This window comes from Perognathus longimembris, chromosome 7 (genome assembly GCF_023159225.1).
Source record: "Perognathus longimembris pacificus isolate PPM17 chromosome 7, ASM2315922v1, whole genome shotgun sequence".
Taxonomy (NCBI): Eukaryota; Metazoa; Chordata; class Mammalia; order Rodentia; family Heteromyidae; genus Perognathus; species Perognathus longimembris.
In genome coordinates this window covers 62,493,227-62,507,551 of record NC_063167.1, presented here as the reverse complement: position 1 = coordinate 62,507,551, position 14,325 = coordinate 62,493,227, and the positions used below count along the sequence as shown (strand labels likewise).

General features: G+C 36.6%; 1 protein-coding gene and 1 pseudogene across 1 annotated transcript in view; one reads left to right on the top strand and one right to left on the bottom strand.

Annotated features, from left to right (window-relative positions):
• Nucleotides 1–14,325, top strand: part of Ddah1 (dimethylarginine dimethylaminohydrolase 1) — a 146,687-nt gene that overhangs the window by 72,725 nt on the left and 59,637 nt on the right. The window lies entirely within an intron of this gene.
• LOC125355358 lies at nt 1,074–1,935 on the bottom strand (annotated as a pseudogene).

The following is a 14,325-nucleotide window of genomic DNA, read 5'->3' as shown; positions in this document are numbered from 1 at the left end:
TGGCATATAAAAATAATGTAAAATTTTCTAATGAAATACTCATTTTGTACAGTAATTGGTTTCAAAAACAGAAAAAGTAAACTTAAACTCTATGCTACAGACACCTAGTCATTTTACTAATTTGATTTTAAGACCCATCTTAAATATCTCTGAATATACCAGAATATAATGTATCCTTTTTTAACAAGAAAATAAAACCACAGAATTATTCTTATTACCTAAAGATTCTAGTAATTATGTCTAAATTTGGACTAAGGTGTAATTATTTGAAATATGTAATACAGGAAGTTTAATGTTTGACTTCTTTTATAATGTACATAGATTTTAAATACCATGTATCTGCAATTCAGAATATAAAATTACAGCATGTCTTGAGAGTAGGTGTCTATGGCAGGGAGGCAATATTTGGTCTACTATGAAAGTCAAGAAAGAATCTATTTTTTGAGAATACAGAAGAATATTAAATAGAAATGATATCTGGGAAAAACAGTCCCTCAAATAAAAGCGCCATTCATTCAAGATAGCAGTATTACTCTTTTCTGACATTTAAAAGTATTATCCCTAGTATTAGGAATAACATAATACCATCTAATTCTTATGTATGACAATCATTACATATCTATGAATAAGATATAAAAATACAGACATTGCATGATGACTAAGCAATTGTGGAACAACTCCCTAGACTAAGTCCCATAGCACTAATACATCATTTATACCTTAACTGCTTATTAATATCTGAACAAATTTTCTCTAAGAATACTAGTTATTTTTAATGATGTAATAAAAACTCTGATTGCAGTCTTTTATTTTGCTGAATTACATTTGAGAAAAAGAAGCTAATGGCTTCACTTATTTTAATACTAGTATATTATCTTATACAAATACATGTATAGAAACTTAAAACATCATAAATTTCCCATGGGGAGACATTATTGAGTCTTAATCATTGTGTGTATTTGCAAAACATTTATCACTGCAAACATTATAAGTTTTAAGATCAGGCATGGGAGAAGGTTTATAATCAACTACAGTGATGCTGGTGTACTTCCATACAAGGCCTCTTAGTGGCATCAATCAATTGAAGGTAGGAGTTTATCAATGAATTGCTTGGCAGCCATCATTTCCTATTGACATGAACTGTGCATCATGCCTTCATATGTTTTGAAAGTCACATTGGCTGGATTGACCAATGTTTTCAATTTTTCAGTCAGAGAACCAAACATTAGGGGAACTAAAGGATCACAATCCCCATGGCACTGGAGAATAGAAATATCTCTATTAGCGCCACTTATAGGACCCTGTGGAAAGGAAGTCCCAAGTGGAAGCCAGCAACTCAGTGCAGTGATGCCTGCCAGTTTCTGCTGCATGATGAGAGCAGTGTATAAAGATAAAGCTCCTCCCTGAGAAAATCTTCCTAAAATAATTCTGTTAGAAGGAATGCCATTCTTTACCTCTTGCTCTATCAAAGCTTTTACATTTTCTTTTTTTTTTTTTGGCCAGTCCTGGGGCTTGGACTCAGGGCCTGAGCACTGTCCCTGGCTTCTTTTTGCTCAAGGCTAGCACTCTGCCACTTGAGCCACAACGCCACTTCCGGCCATTTTCTGTATATGTGGTGCTGGGGAATCGAACCCAGGGCCTCATGTATATGATGCAGGCACTCTTGCCACTAGGCCATATCCCCAGCCCCAGCTTTTACATTTTCTGATGCCTGCTTAATTCCATATTCATCTTCCTGGGATTCTGGTGAAAGCCCAATATATCAAACCATGAAAGGCATAGCCATATTCATATTTAATGTAACAGGCATAATTGGCCTGCAAAGGCTCCGTGCCCAGTATCTCCCAGTCCATGAGGGAAAATAACCGCGGCTGTGGCCTTGCGGGCAGCGGGCACTACGGCAGGCAGCGGGGCAGACATGTTATTGCCGCACATCCACGGGCTGAGCAGACAACGCGTCGGAAGCGGGAGGGAGAAGCAGGCGCCGGCCGCGGCCCAAGGGCGTGCGAGTGGCGAGTCTCTAGCTTACCATTTTGAGGGGCCATTTCCAAGCTGTAGCAGAGGGAGGGAGAACTGAGCCAAGGCCAATGGTCTTGCTCAGTTCAGCATGAAGACATCAGAGTCTGAGAAAGCCAAGATGGGATTTTCAGGGCAGCCAAAGGTAAAAACCTTATTGTGTTTAGAGATAAAAGCCTATAGAAAAATTTTTCTGATTTCTAACTTCTTCTCTAAAATTCATAGAGCCAAAATTTTTCAGATTTTGAAAAGAAATTATGTATAAACTATATTTCATAAAATATAACACTTGTGCAACAAAACCTAAGAGTATTTATTTTGGGTAAATAAAGTCTATTAAAACTTCCTCATCAGGTCAGGTTTTCCTATTGAATGACATTTTTGCACTAAATTCAAAAGTATTACTCTTGTTTTCTACAACTTTAGAATTTCAGAAATACAGACAAGATAACTTGTGCTAGTTGCTCTTGTAAATATTGTATTGATAATACTTCAAAGCCTTAACAATCTTCGTTATCCTAGTTTTACTCCACATGTGACTGGAGTCAAGTAAATGATGGAGCCACTCCCAAGTGAGAGGAGCCACTGCCTGTGCTCCTTGAGGTGACAAAGGTACAGACTCTGAAAGTCTAAGCTCCTTCTGTGAAAGACACCATCTGTTGCTGTCATATGCCCAGACCTCTTTTGGTGTTGCCTAGGGTAGACTTAGACCTCAAGAAATCCAAAAATTAACATGGGAAGCATTCGGCATAGTGGAAAAACCAACATTGTGGACTCTGGGTTGCAACAATATGGTACATATACTCTTGTGACTTCAGTGTTCATGCTACTACCATTCCTTCCTTGCCATCTCCATTGCAATGGAAAGAGAAGAGAGAGGGAGGGGACAAGGGAGAAACACTAGCAATGTAGAGATCTTGCACTTAAGACCAGAATATGTGGCTACAGAAGCAAACCTGGTTCATGTAACCAGTGGCCAGTGTGAGTACTGTCATTTCAGCTATGCCATTGCCAGTGATCATAGTGAGATGATTGTATGTCCTGGAAGGTTCTAGCACAAGATTAATTTTGTAAATGTTCAGTGCAAATGACACCAAGGCAGAAATCAATGGAAAGGATGGAGAAGGCCCAGTAACACTGAGTTGAAATTTGAAATGATTGAGAAATTACTTTTTTGAGAATTTACTTATTTTTAACTTAGATTGCCTTCTACCTCTAGAAATATATATATATATATATATATATATTTTTTTTTTTAAGAAAATAACATTTTGGGTGGCATTGGGGTTGGAACTCAGGACCTTGAGTTTGTTTTACCTCTTGAATCACACCCCCAGTCTTTGTTGTTTCATCATTTTACAAATTTCAAATATTTTGCAATATTTTACAAATGGACTGTGAACTTATTTATGCTTGTCAGGTAGTTGGGATGATAGGCTTGTACCACCATGCTTATTTGCTTATTTTTATTTTTATTGTTTCAGATGAGATCTCAGAATTTTTTTGCTGGCTTGCTCTCAGAACATTGTTACCACTAAACCTCCTGGGTATCTAGTATTACAGGCATGAGCTAACATACTCAGCAAAAACATTTATACGTAATAGAATTTGTGGGTTTTTTTTAATCTACTACACACTACTTAAGGCCATGAAGCCTGGTTCCTCATGTGCTAAATAGAAAAAATAATACCAATTTCACACAACTCTATAGGGTTTGAAGGAGAAAGTTTGTGGGACAAAAGCTTTGTTTTTCTTTCTTTTGTCAGTTATGGGGCTTGAACTCGGCCTGGGCACTGTCCCTAAGCTCTTCAGCTCAAGGCTAGCATTCTACCCCTGGAAACACAGCTCCACTTTTGGTGATTAATTGGAGATAAGAGTCTCATGGACTTTTCTGCCTGGGCTGGCTTTGAACCACAATCCTCAGACCTCACCCTCCTGAGTAGCTAGGATTATACGTGTGAGCCACCGATGCCCAGCGAGACAAAAACCTTTATATACTGATAAATATGAATTTTAGGTAAACTTAAAGTTGTTTCATTTTGAGACAGGACATAATGCAGCCTGGGCTTAACTTCGTAATTGTTGTGACTCAGTCTTCCAGTAGAATTATAGGCATATGCTACCATGTCTGGCAAGTTTAGATTTTTAATCTGCTGAGATTTCTGTTGTTTTATACAAGTTACTCTGGCTACAGTGTGTATAAGTTGAAAAAGCGAACACCAATAAGAGACCACAAAGAAGGTTTTGTAATCATTCAAGCAATAGGGAATAAGGCCATAGTTAGGAAATTGCAGTGTATATGGATTCCAGAGCATTTCCAGCAATGGAAATATGAAGGAGGGTGAGGAATTAGGGAAGAGTCAAAGATGACACCAAGTTTCCTAGGTGACTAAGAGAACACTGATGACATACAACTGAGTTGGAAAGTACCAGCAGCAGCAGCAGGTTTGGGAAATAGATTATTTCAGTTTAGAGTTTGTTGACTATTGAGTAAACAAATGCCCTGAGCAAGGAAGGAAAAGCTAGCAGAATGCAGTGGTTAAGGGTGAGCATGTGTGACCCCTGCACAAGTTAGGTAAACACTGGTACCTTGATTTCCTCATCTTTATAAGTATAGTGAGAACAGTGCATAAACCACAGCTTTCTTGTGAAGCACAATTATAAATGCAGTTATCTGGGAGGAGGGCTGCCAGGACAGCACTACTAAATGTGGTAGTCATGAGGACAGTGCTGTAGCCATGCTGGAAAGGGCCCTCTTCACTGCTCTGGGTGACCCGAGAAACCACTTTAAAATGCAGCCAGTTGCTGGGCCCTGGTGGCTCACACTTATAATCCTAGCTACTTCAGGAGACTGAGATCTGAGGATGGCAGTTTGAAGACAGCAGGCAAGAACATCCATGAGACTCTTACCTTCACTAAGCTACTCAGAAAAAGCCAAAGTGGCATTGTGGCTCAAGTGATAGAGTGCTAGCCTTGAACAAAAGAAGCTAGGGGACAAAACCAAGGCATTGAGTTCAAGCCTCAGGACTTGCAAAAAAAAAAAAAAAGACAGCTAGCTGATGACTTTGAACAAGGGATTCAGCTGAACCTCAGTTTGCTCATCTGTGAAACAAGGGATTGGATAATTCTCTCTAAGACTCTTAGCCATTATATAGTTTTCTAAAACTCATTACAGATAAGCCATAATGGAAATAATGTATTCACAGATAATGGAGCAATCAATTATGTTCAACACATTTTTAATATCTGTGTTTCTAGCCCAAGACATGTTTTTGCATTTAAAGCACAATAGGAAATTTAGAAGTGATAAAGGTAAAAGCTTTTTTGAAATTCACCTTTGGGGATTTTTTTTAACTTAGAATTTAAACTGTGCCTTATTGTCTTCACCTGTCCCTACAGATTTTCTGTGGGCTTTAGATAAATGTATGTGGCCTGCTGTGCCTTCTCCCATTATGCTTGGCTTAGTGATGTCACAAAACAGATGTCTGGATGCTTACTTCATTTGCAAAATACGGCATTTCATTTGCCAGGATTTCCACTTGTTAAAAAGAATCGCAGGCTCCATAGATAGGGTAGCAATTTACTGTTACTTTCCCTGCCTTCTGTAGCAGTGTGCTGTGCTATTCCTATTTCATTATTAATTTTTTTTATTAATCAAGACATGCTAAGTACACAATCAAGCTATGATTTGCATTTTGCCTATTTGGGAAGAAACTATAAAGAGGAAAAGATTTTATAATATGAACCTGCCTCTCCTTAATAGCTTACACCTGCTCCATCACTTTACTTTCAAAGCAGATTTCATTCACCCTCATGGCTTCTTTTATCCCTTTCTGCATTTCAAACTTTTAAACCCACTCATATGTATTAAAAAATGTATCTTTCATTTATACCCATTGTGTCAATATGTGAAGTATGGTTGAAATAATGGTTTGGAGTTCCATAAGCCACCTGTAAAAATCATTCCAGTTACTTTGTTACCTCTTGTCCACCTAAGATCATATGCTGAAAACCTTTGACTCATATTTAGATGTGTTTTCAGTGTCTCCAGCAGTCAGAAACTAGATATCAAGTGCAAGAACTGTATCACTATATTATATATGTTTCAAATCTTAGGCAGGAAAATTTTAGTGCTAACAAGATTATTAGTTTAGGAAGCCAAATTTTTCATTCCTCAAATAGGTTACTCAAAAGTCTTGTGTAGGTGTAGATGGTGGGGGTAATATGTATTACCTTAGGGGGGGAGAAGAAAAGAAGAAAGAGGAAGAAGAGGTAGGGAGGAAGAAGAGGAAGAGGAAAATGAAGATAGTAATGGGGCTGGAAATATGGCCTAGTGACAAGAGTGCTTGCCTCATCTACTTCATGAAGCCCTGGGTTCGATTCCCCAGCACCACATATATAGAAAATGTCCAGAAGTGGCGCTGTGGCTCAAGTGGCAAAGTGCTAGCCTTGAGCAAAAAGAAGCCAGGGACAGTGCTCAGGCCCTGAGTTCAAGGCACAGGACTGGCAAAAAAACAACAACAACAAAAAACAAAACAAAAAGAAAAATAAAATGAAGATAGGAGAGAAAAGGAGAAGGAGTAAGGGGAGGAAAAAGAAGGGGAAGATGAGACAGGAGGGAGAGGATAATGTTTTGCTTCCCAAAGACTCTTTTAGGAACAATCTGTAGATACTGTAGATTGTTTTGATTTAAGAAAAAAAAAACAACTTTTCCTATGAATAGCAGTTGTAAAACACCTGGGTTACTAATTCTTTAAAAGTGTGTCTGCCTGCAAAATGACATGGTAGACGATGGTCCTCACCCCTGTCTTCATAAGCCAAGCCACACTTATTTTATGGCTTCAGGTTGAGTCAGATGGCAGATGGCTTGTCATTTGGTACCAGGAAAGGTGAAATCTCACCCAGCATAAAAGCAAATTTGATCATTTGTGCTTGTTGTTTAGAAGATAATTTAAATGTGTGTATAATTAGTATGTTAATTATTCTCAAGTGTTTTAAGTAGAAATTGCTTTTATTTGCAGTTGTATCATTTCTTGGCTCATTGAAAAAATACTTCTAGTTCAATAAGAATCTTCCTATACAGCATATAAAGGTTTTGGATTCTAATTCTGCTTCTACTTTATGACTCTGGACTGTTACTTTAAAACTAGTAACCTTTTTTTAATTAATTCTCAATATGGAAATATACAAGACATTTATTTGCATCTAGCTTTGACATGTATAAGTGATCAATACATATTTGTTAAAGTAACGGTGTGGTTTTCTGTTCCTGAAGGATTGTGAAATTACTATGACTCCAGAGCTTTTTATATTGGAGCCATTACTCATTTTTATTTTGGTTGAATCATATTATTGTTGCTTTAACATTTACTTCCTCTAGACGATGGCTTTGTGAATGATTTAAGTCAGTTTTTATGTGTTCTCAACTAAGGTATTTTAGAGAGGAGGCTGTAGACTCTTTTTACTATACCTAATCTTAGTCAACTAAAAGAGATAGACATAAATGTTTTCAAAATCTTCAGTGATTCAGGGAGTAATTTTATTTTTATTCAGTCTGATTTTCTGGTAAAAAGACATTAAAGGTATGTTGACAGTCTTTTCCCAACAAGTAGCCTTATGGAAAGAAAAATTACTCTATTTCTATTCAATGAAAAACTATCAGGATAGACACAAACCTTTGGTATCCCAAGTCTGATAATACCTGTCCTTGCTTCTAAGGCTCTGAGATAGATGCAGAAGAGAAAAAGTACTAGGCAATACATGCTTCCTATTTGATGACAGATATTAAAATTAAGACATTCTTTCAACTTTATTTTCTATCATAATTTTCAATTAATCATGAAATGAAGTGAAAACTAATCATCAAGTAGACAGTTTACATAGCATATTAGTTCTTTCAAAAGTGCCCCTCTATTTTTTTTTTTTTTGCTCCCTTATCAAAGACTATGTGACCATAGGTCTGCAGGTTTATTTCTGGGCCTTCAGTTCTGTTCTGGTCCTCAGGCCTGTTTTTGTGCCAATACCAAGCTGTTTTTATTACTATAGCTTTGTAATCGAGTTTGAAGTTTGGTATTGGTATTCCTTCAGCACTGTTCTTCCTACTAAGGATGTTTTTGTTTGTTTGTTTGTTTCAGTGTTTTGTGGTGTGTTTTTTTTTTGCTATTTGGGGTCTTTTATTGTTCCATATGAATTTTTGGATTGCTTCCTTTCTTTCATTAAAGAATGGTGTTGGAATATTGATGGGTATTGCATTGAATTTGTAGATGGCCTTTGGCAGTATTTCTATTTTCACGATCCAGGAGCATGGGAGGTTTTACCACTTCCTTAGTTCTGCTTTAATTTCCTTTTTCAGGTTTTCCAAGTTTCATCAGAGATCTTTCACATCTTTGGTTAAAGTTGATTACTATGTATTTTATTTTTAAGGCTATTACAAAAGGAGTTGCTTTCCTAATTTTAGCCTCACTCTTCTCATTGTTGGCATACAGAAAAAACATTGATTTTTGAAGGTTAATTTTATACCCTGATACTTTGCCAAAGTTTTGGGTCAATTCAAGTAACTTGGGAATAGAGTCTGCGGGATTCTTTAAATACAGGATCATGTCATCTGCAGAGAGAGTTTTACTTTATCTTTCCCTATTTGGATCTCCTCTATATTTGCCTCTTGCCTTATTGCTCTAGCTAGCAATTATAATACTATATTGAAGAGTAGTGGGGAGAATGGACATCGTACTCTCATTCCTGATTTTAGAGGAAATGGATTTAATGTTTCACCATTAAGTATAATACTAGTTGTAGGTTTGTCATACACGGCCTTTATTATATTGAGGAATGTTCCATGGATTCCTAGTTTCTCCAGGGCTCTCATCATAAATGAGTGTTGGAGTTTGTCAAATACTGTTTTCCATTATCTATAGAAATAATCATGTGATTCTTGTCCTTGTTCCTGTTGATGTGATGAATTACATTAATTGACTTGCATACATTGAACCAGCTTTGCATCCCTGGAATTAATCCTGTTTGATCATAGTGTATAATTTTTTATGAGTTGTTGAAGTCTATTGGCCAGAATTTTGTTGAGAAGTTTTGCAACAAATGGTGCTGGCAGAATTGGTTAAACACTTGTAGAAAACTAAAGTTAGATCCTTTTTTATCACCTTGCACCAGAATCAATCAAATTGGATCAAAGACCTTGTAGTTAAAGCAGATTCCTGAAAACACTACAAGGAGTAGGAGAAACACTAGGGCTCCTTGGCACAGGTTGAAACTTTCTAAATAAAGACCCAGAAACACAACAAATCAAAGAAAAGTTGGACAAATGTGACTGCATGAAACTGCACAGCTTCTGCATGTCAAACGACATAGCTAGCAAGATAAATAGACAGCCCATAGTTTGGGAGAAGATCTTCACTAGCTACATAACAAAGGCCTCGGATCTAAAATATATTTAGAACTCAAAAAATTAAGTTCCCCAAAACAAATCCTCAAAGAAACAACTGCCCCCCTCAATAAGTCGGTAAAAGACTTAAAGAGAGACTTCTCTGAAGAGGAAATGAGAATGGCCAAGAGGCATATGAAGTGCTCAACATCCCTGGCCATAAAAGATATGCAAATCAAAACATTGAGAGTCCACCTTTTCCCAGTTAGAACTCTGGAAAGCAGTATGGAGGTTCCTCAGAAGACTAAACATAGAGCTCCTCTATGACCCAGCAACCTCACTTCTGGGCATTTTACCCAAAGATCACAAACAAGACCATACTAAAGCTACCATCATAACCATGTTCATTGCAGCATTGTTTACCATAGCTAAAATATGGAACTAACCCAGATGCTCCTCAGTAGATGAATGGATCAAGAAAATTGGGTATATATACATAATCTAATTCTGTGCTGCCATCAGAAAGAATGACATTGCCCCATTCATAAGGAAATGGAAAGACTTGGAAAAAATCATTTTAAGTGAAGTGGCCCAAAGACACATAGATTCCATGGTCTCCCATATTGGTAATAATTAGTATATGTGTAGGATAATCGTAGCAGAGGATTACAATTGCTCGATAGGTATATACATATGATAAGCAAAATGAACTCCAAGATGAGGAAACAAGATGTTTGTCATTGTTGTTTTTATTTTTAATGAACTATGTGAAAATATTTCTTTTTTCTTTCATTTTTATTTCCTATGGTTTATCCCCTGTTGCCACTGTATTTGATTCTGGTACCCTGGGTATTGTATATATGTTTATCTGAATTAGGGAAAGGAAGGGGAACATCAATATGCTGAGACAAAGGATAAAGGGCGAACCAATGCAACCGCGATACTCACAAGCCAGTGTTTGATATTAACTGTACAACTGAGGTGGAGGAAGACTGGGGTTGAAGGAAGGTGAGAGAAAAATGAGGGAGGGGGTAACAAGTGTGACAAGAAATGTACTTACTACCTTACATATGTAACTGTAACCCCTCTGTACGTCACCTTATCAATAAAATTAAAAAATTTTTAAAGCCCCTCCCTTCATGGACCATCCATTTTGCTTTATACATTTGCAGTACTTAATATCCTCATAAAAGAAGTACTTATGTGCCAGTTATAACAGAGAGACAGTTAGTTGGTTACACAAGTGAAAAGTATGCCTTAAAGCATTTAATCCACTGTAAATTATTATTTCCTCCAAGAGAATATCTTCAAATTTATTAGGCTCAATTTTTAGCCTTAAAATAAATGTAAGTAAAGGGATCCCAAAGCTCCCTGGTATTGAGGAAAGCCCTTGCTTTCTAGTGCTATGAATGGCAGTATTGTCTGTCATCTGTTAGTGCAGGGAAAGCAAGACTTTGCCATTCCATCCTTAGGCTTGTTTTTATTTTTAAGGAATGTTGGAAAATCATGCAAATGAATGTTTTTCCTTTTCTTTTTTTCCTTAATACCTCATGGATCCTGACCTTTTCCTTTAAACTGGCTTAGTGTGTGTTTCCTTTTAAATTGGTCACTGACCCCAGAATAAGTTTAATTTTCTTTTTCCATGGTCCTCTCTAAAGAATTCTGCTAATTCCATACTAAACTGGATTACAAACTTACTGAATAAGTGCTTTGAATTCTGGGAAACCTTGGAATAAAGGACATAGAAAAAAGTAATACTGCATAGAAGGAAATGGGGCAAGTCCATATAAAGGAAAGGACTGTATGGTTAATGTGATCAACATCTTCTAGTAGGTTTATTAGCAATTTAATGGCACATGGTTATTCATGCACAATAATAGCTTCAGCTGAAACGTCTGTCCTGCTCTTTTTCCCATACACTTTGGAATGAGTAAAATGTGACAGTTGAGCTTTCAACAAGCTTCATGAATTTTAAATTCTCTTTAGTTAAAAACTGGGGTACATGGCATATAGTCAGTTTGGACAAGGAGTTGGCAGCCTCATGGGATGTGCTGCAATATCAGGTGTCCTCAAGATAATGACGGTTCAGGTTGGCCAGGTACTCTCTGGGTCTGCTCTGCATAGCAACAGAGAATATTCAATATTTAAAAATTATTTTTTGACCATTAAGGTTACTTTTCCAGGGTTTAGTGCAAGACTTAAAAACTTAATAATCTCACAGAAGAAAACCTTTGCTGATGTCAGAACAACTTCGTTTTTGGCAGCTAAACATTCCTCTTTTGTTCTTTCTCTTGCCTACTCATGTATATTTAGAAGGAAGGGGGATCTGGGAATTGTGACAAAGCTTTGTATTCTCAAGTCTTAACACTTATCTACTTGATGTTGAAGTAGCCTTTAAATGTTTAAATGTTTCACGAAGTTGTTTTCAAATTCTGTTATCACTATGAAAGTCTGAATCTGCTTTGCATTAAGTCTTGAAGTATTCTAAAATCCAATATAAGGAGATGCATGCATTATATTTGGAAATGTCTAATGACAAAAGACTGCTTTCAAAGCATGAACTTACTTTTTAATTATTATTTCACATTTCATTTAAATAGGAATAAATGTGTTTATGGTATAATTTTGTAGAAGAATGAACAAGAAAAGTACCCATAAACATACTTAACAGGAATGTCTTGGAATTTAAAGTGACAGATTATTAACAGAGAATGGTATCTGCAAATGGATTTTAGGATAACAAAGGTTTTAATAATTATATTTTACTTGTATTTTTTAATTTTCCTACAGTGAATGTTGTGGGGTGGTATGGATTATCTTTTTCCTCTCGTGTCCAGAGAGAGTAGGTTTTAAATAGACCTTTCATGAAGTTGATATACATGTTCTTGAAAATTTCGACAACAGTAATCCTCGTGATCTAGAGGGCAAGAAACTGATCTGATAGGAAATTGAGGGGGGTATACTGTGTTTAGGGATAACCAGAATTTGTGGACAAAGGACAGCCCAGTGTTTGCATGTAGTAGAAATGGGTCCTATAGGAGAAAAGACTGGGCTGTTTCCAATCTACTCTAAGATAATACCCCAAGGATACATAGAAACAATAATGACAACCTGGAGGATATAAACCACTGATGCGTAGCTGATAACCCAAACAAAAGAGACTCCTATGAACAGCTTCAAGTTGTCTAGCTTTCCATATCTGGAGTCACAATAGTATTTGAAGATGAAGAATAATAGAAAGTCTGCATTGACAAACTATATGCTCTCTGTGTAGATATGTCTTGAGAGCAAGTAGTGACATATAATTGTAGACAGTGGATGGAATATTAAATATGTAGGCTATGGAGTCTCTCAATATACATTATCCAGCAACCATCCTTAGCTCTTCTTACACAATTCCTTTCAGTTTTTATTAATCAGCATACTTTTTTAAAATGGTGTAGTCCTTGAATCTGTTATTGTTGCTGTTACTAATCTTTTTTTTTTTTTTTTTTTTTTTTTTTTTGCCAGTTCTGGGCCTTGGACTCAGGGCCTGAGCACTGTCCCTGGCTTCTTCCCGCTCAAGGCTAGCACTCTACCACTTGAGCCACAGTGCCACTTCTGGCCGTTTTCTGTATATGTGGTGCTGGGGAATCGAACCTAGGGCCTCGTGTATGCGAGGCAGGCACTCTTGCCACTAGGCTACATCCCCAGCCCGTTACTAATCTTTTAACTGCTAAATTCATCTACATTCTCCTTGTTCTGAGAGAATTCTTAATTTCCTCTTGGGTATTTATAAGGATACTCTGCAGTTCACTGCACAGATACTAAGTGGCATTAATCTCTAAAGAGGCTGTATGTTAAATTGTGCCCTGAAGACCAGAGAGAGCTAATCTACTTTTCAAAGGTTCTGAGGTATTATCCAAGAAAAACTGAACCGACAACAACAAAATCTGGCCTAACTATACAATGTCAGTAAGAAATATTTTGCTCAAATATTTGCATAATACTAAAGCTCATATACTTATGACAGCATAAACAAGACTGTTCACTTGGAATTCATTTCAAAATCTGAAGAACAATTTATATAATATTAAATATATCATACTTAATAAACATCAGAAAACTTTATGAATTATAACCAGTATTAAACTAAGTGTTTTCTTTTTTTCTAGCATATTGTGTGCTTTGTTAGACTGCAAGCTTTGTACATTTATGATAAGCACATTCTATTGTGAACTAGAATGCAGCTGAACTGTAATAAATCTGCTTGAGAGACAATGGATTCTAGCCAGCACAGCCTTGGTTCAAAGAAAAAGACAATAAAAAGGGACAGTAACATTATGAGAACCTAATGTCATCATGCTCAGCCTCATGAGAAGTGTGTCTAGATAGTATTGTCTATTATACATTGAGATATCCTCAAAGACAGATATGAAGTGCCTTATGTGGTATATCCCTACAAGCTATTCCTCAAATAATGTTTTATTTTAAAATTAGTTAATCTTTAGTAATAAATTAGAAGCTGAAATTATGTTTTTGAAGGAAAGGGAAACTACAAGGCAAGAAGCTTATCAGATTTCTCAAAAGTAATTTGGGAAAGGCAAAACACAATAGCAACAACAATAATTAGTTTGCCTTGGTAAAACACTGACTGGAATGTTTCTATTAGGAAAATATTATTACACTGTTCTATTCTCATTTTAGCTGAGGATGCCGGATTTGATAACAGAGAAGAAAGATTATGCACTATTTTTTAGGTACTGTGTTAGAACATGGACAACTTTCAAAAACAATTTCTTGACGATAACTTTGTTTTGAATAGTGATGGTTCTGGGAATCGTGTTGAGCATGTTGGGCAAGTGCTCTACCACCACTAAACTATGCCTCCAGATCTCAGAGCTCACATCTCAGAACTCATCTGTGGTTGGAAAGATGCCCTTACTTAATATGCA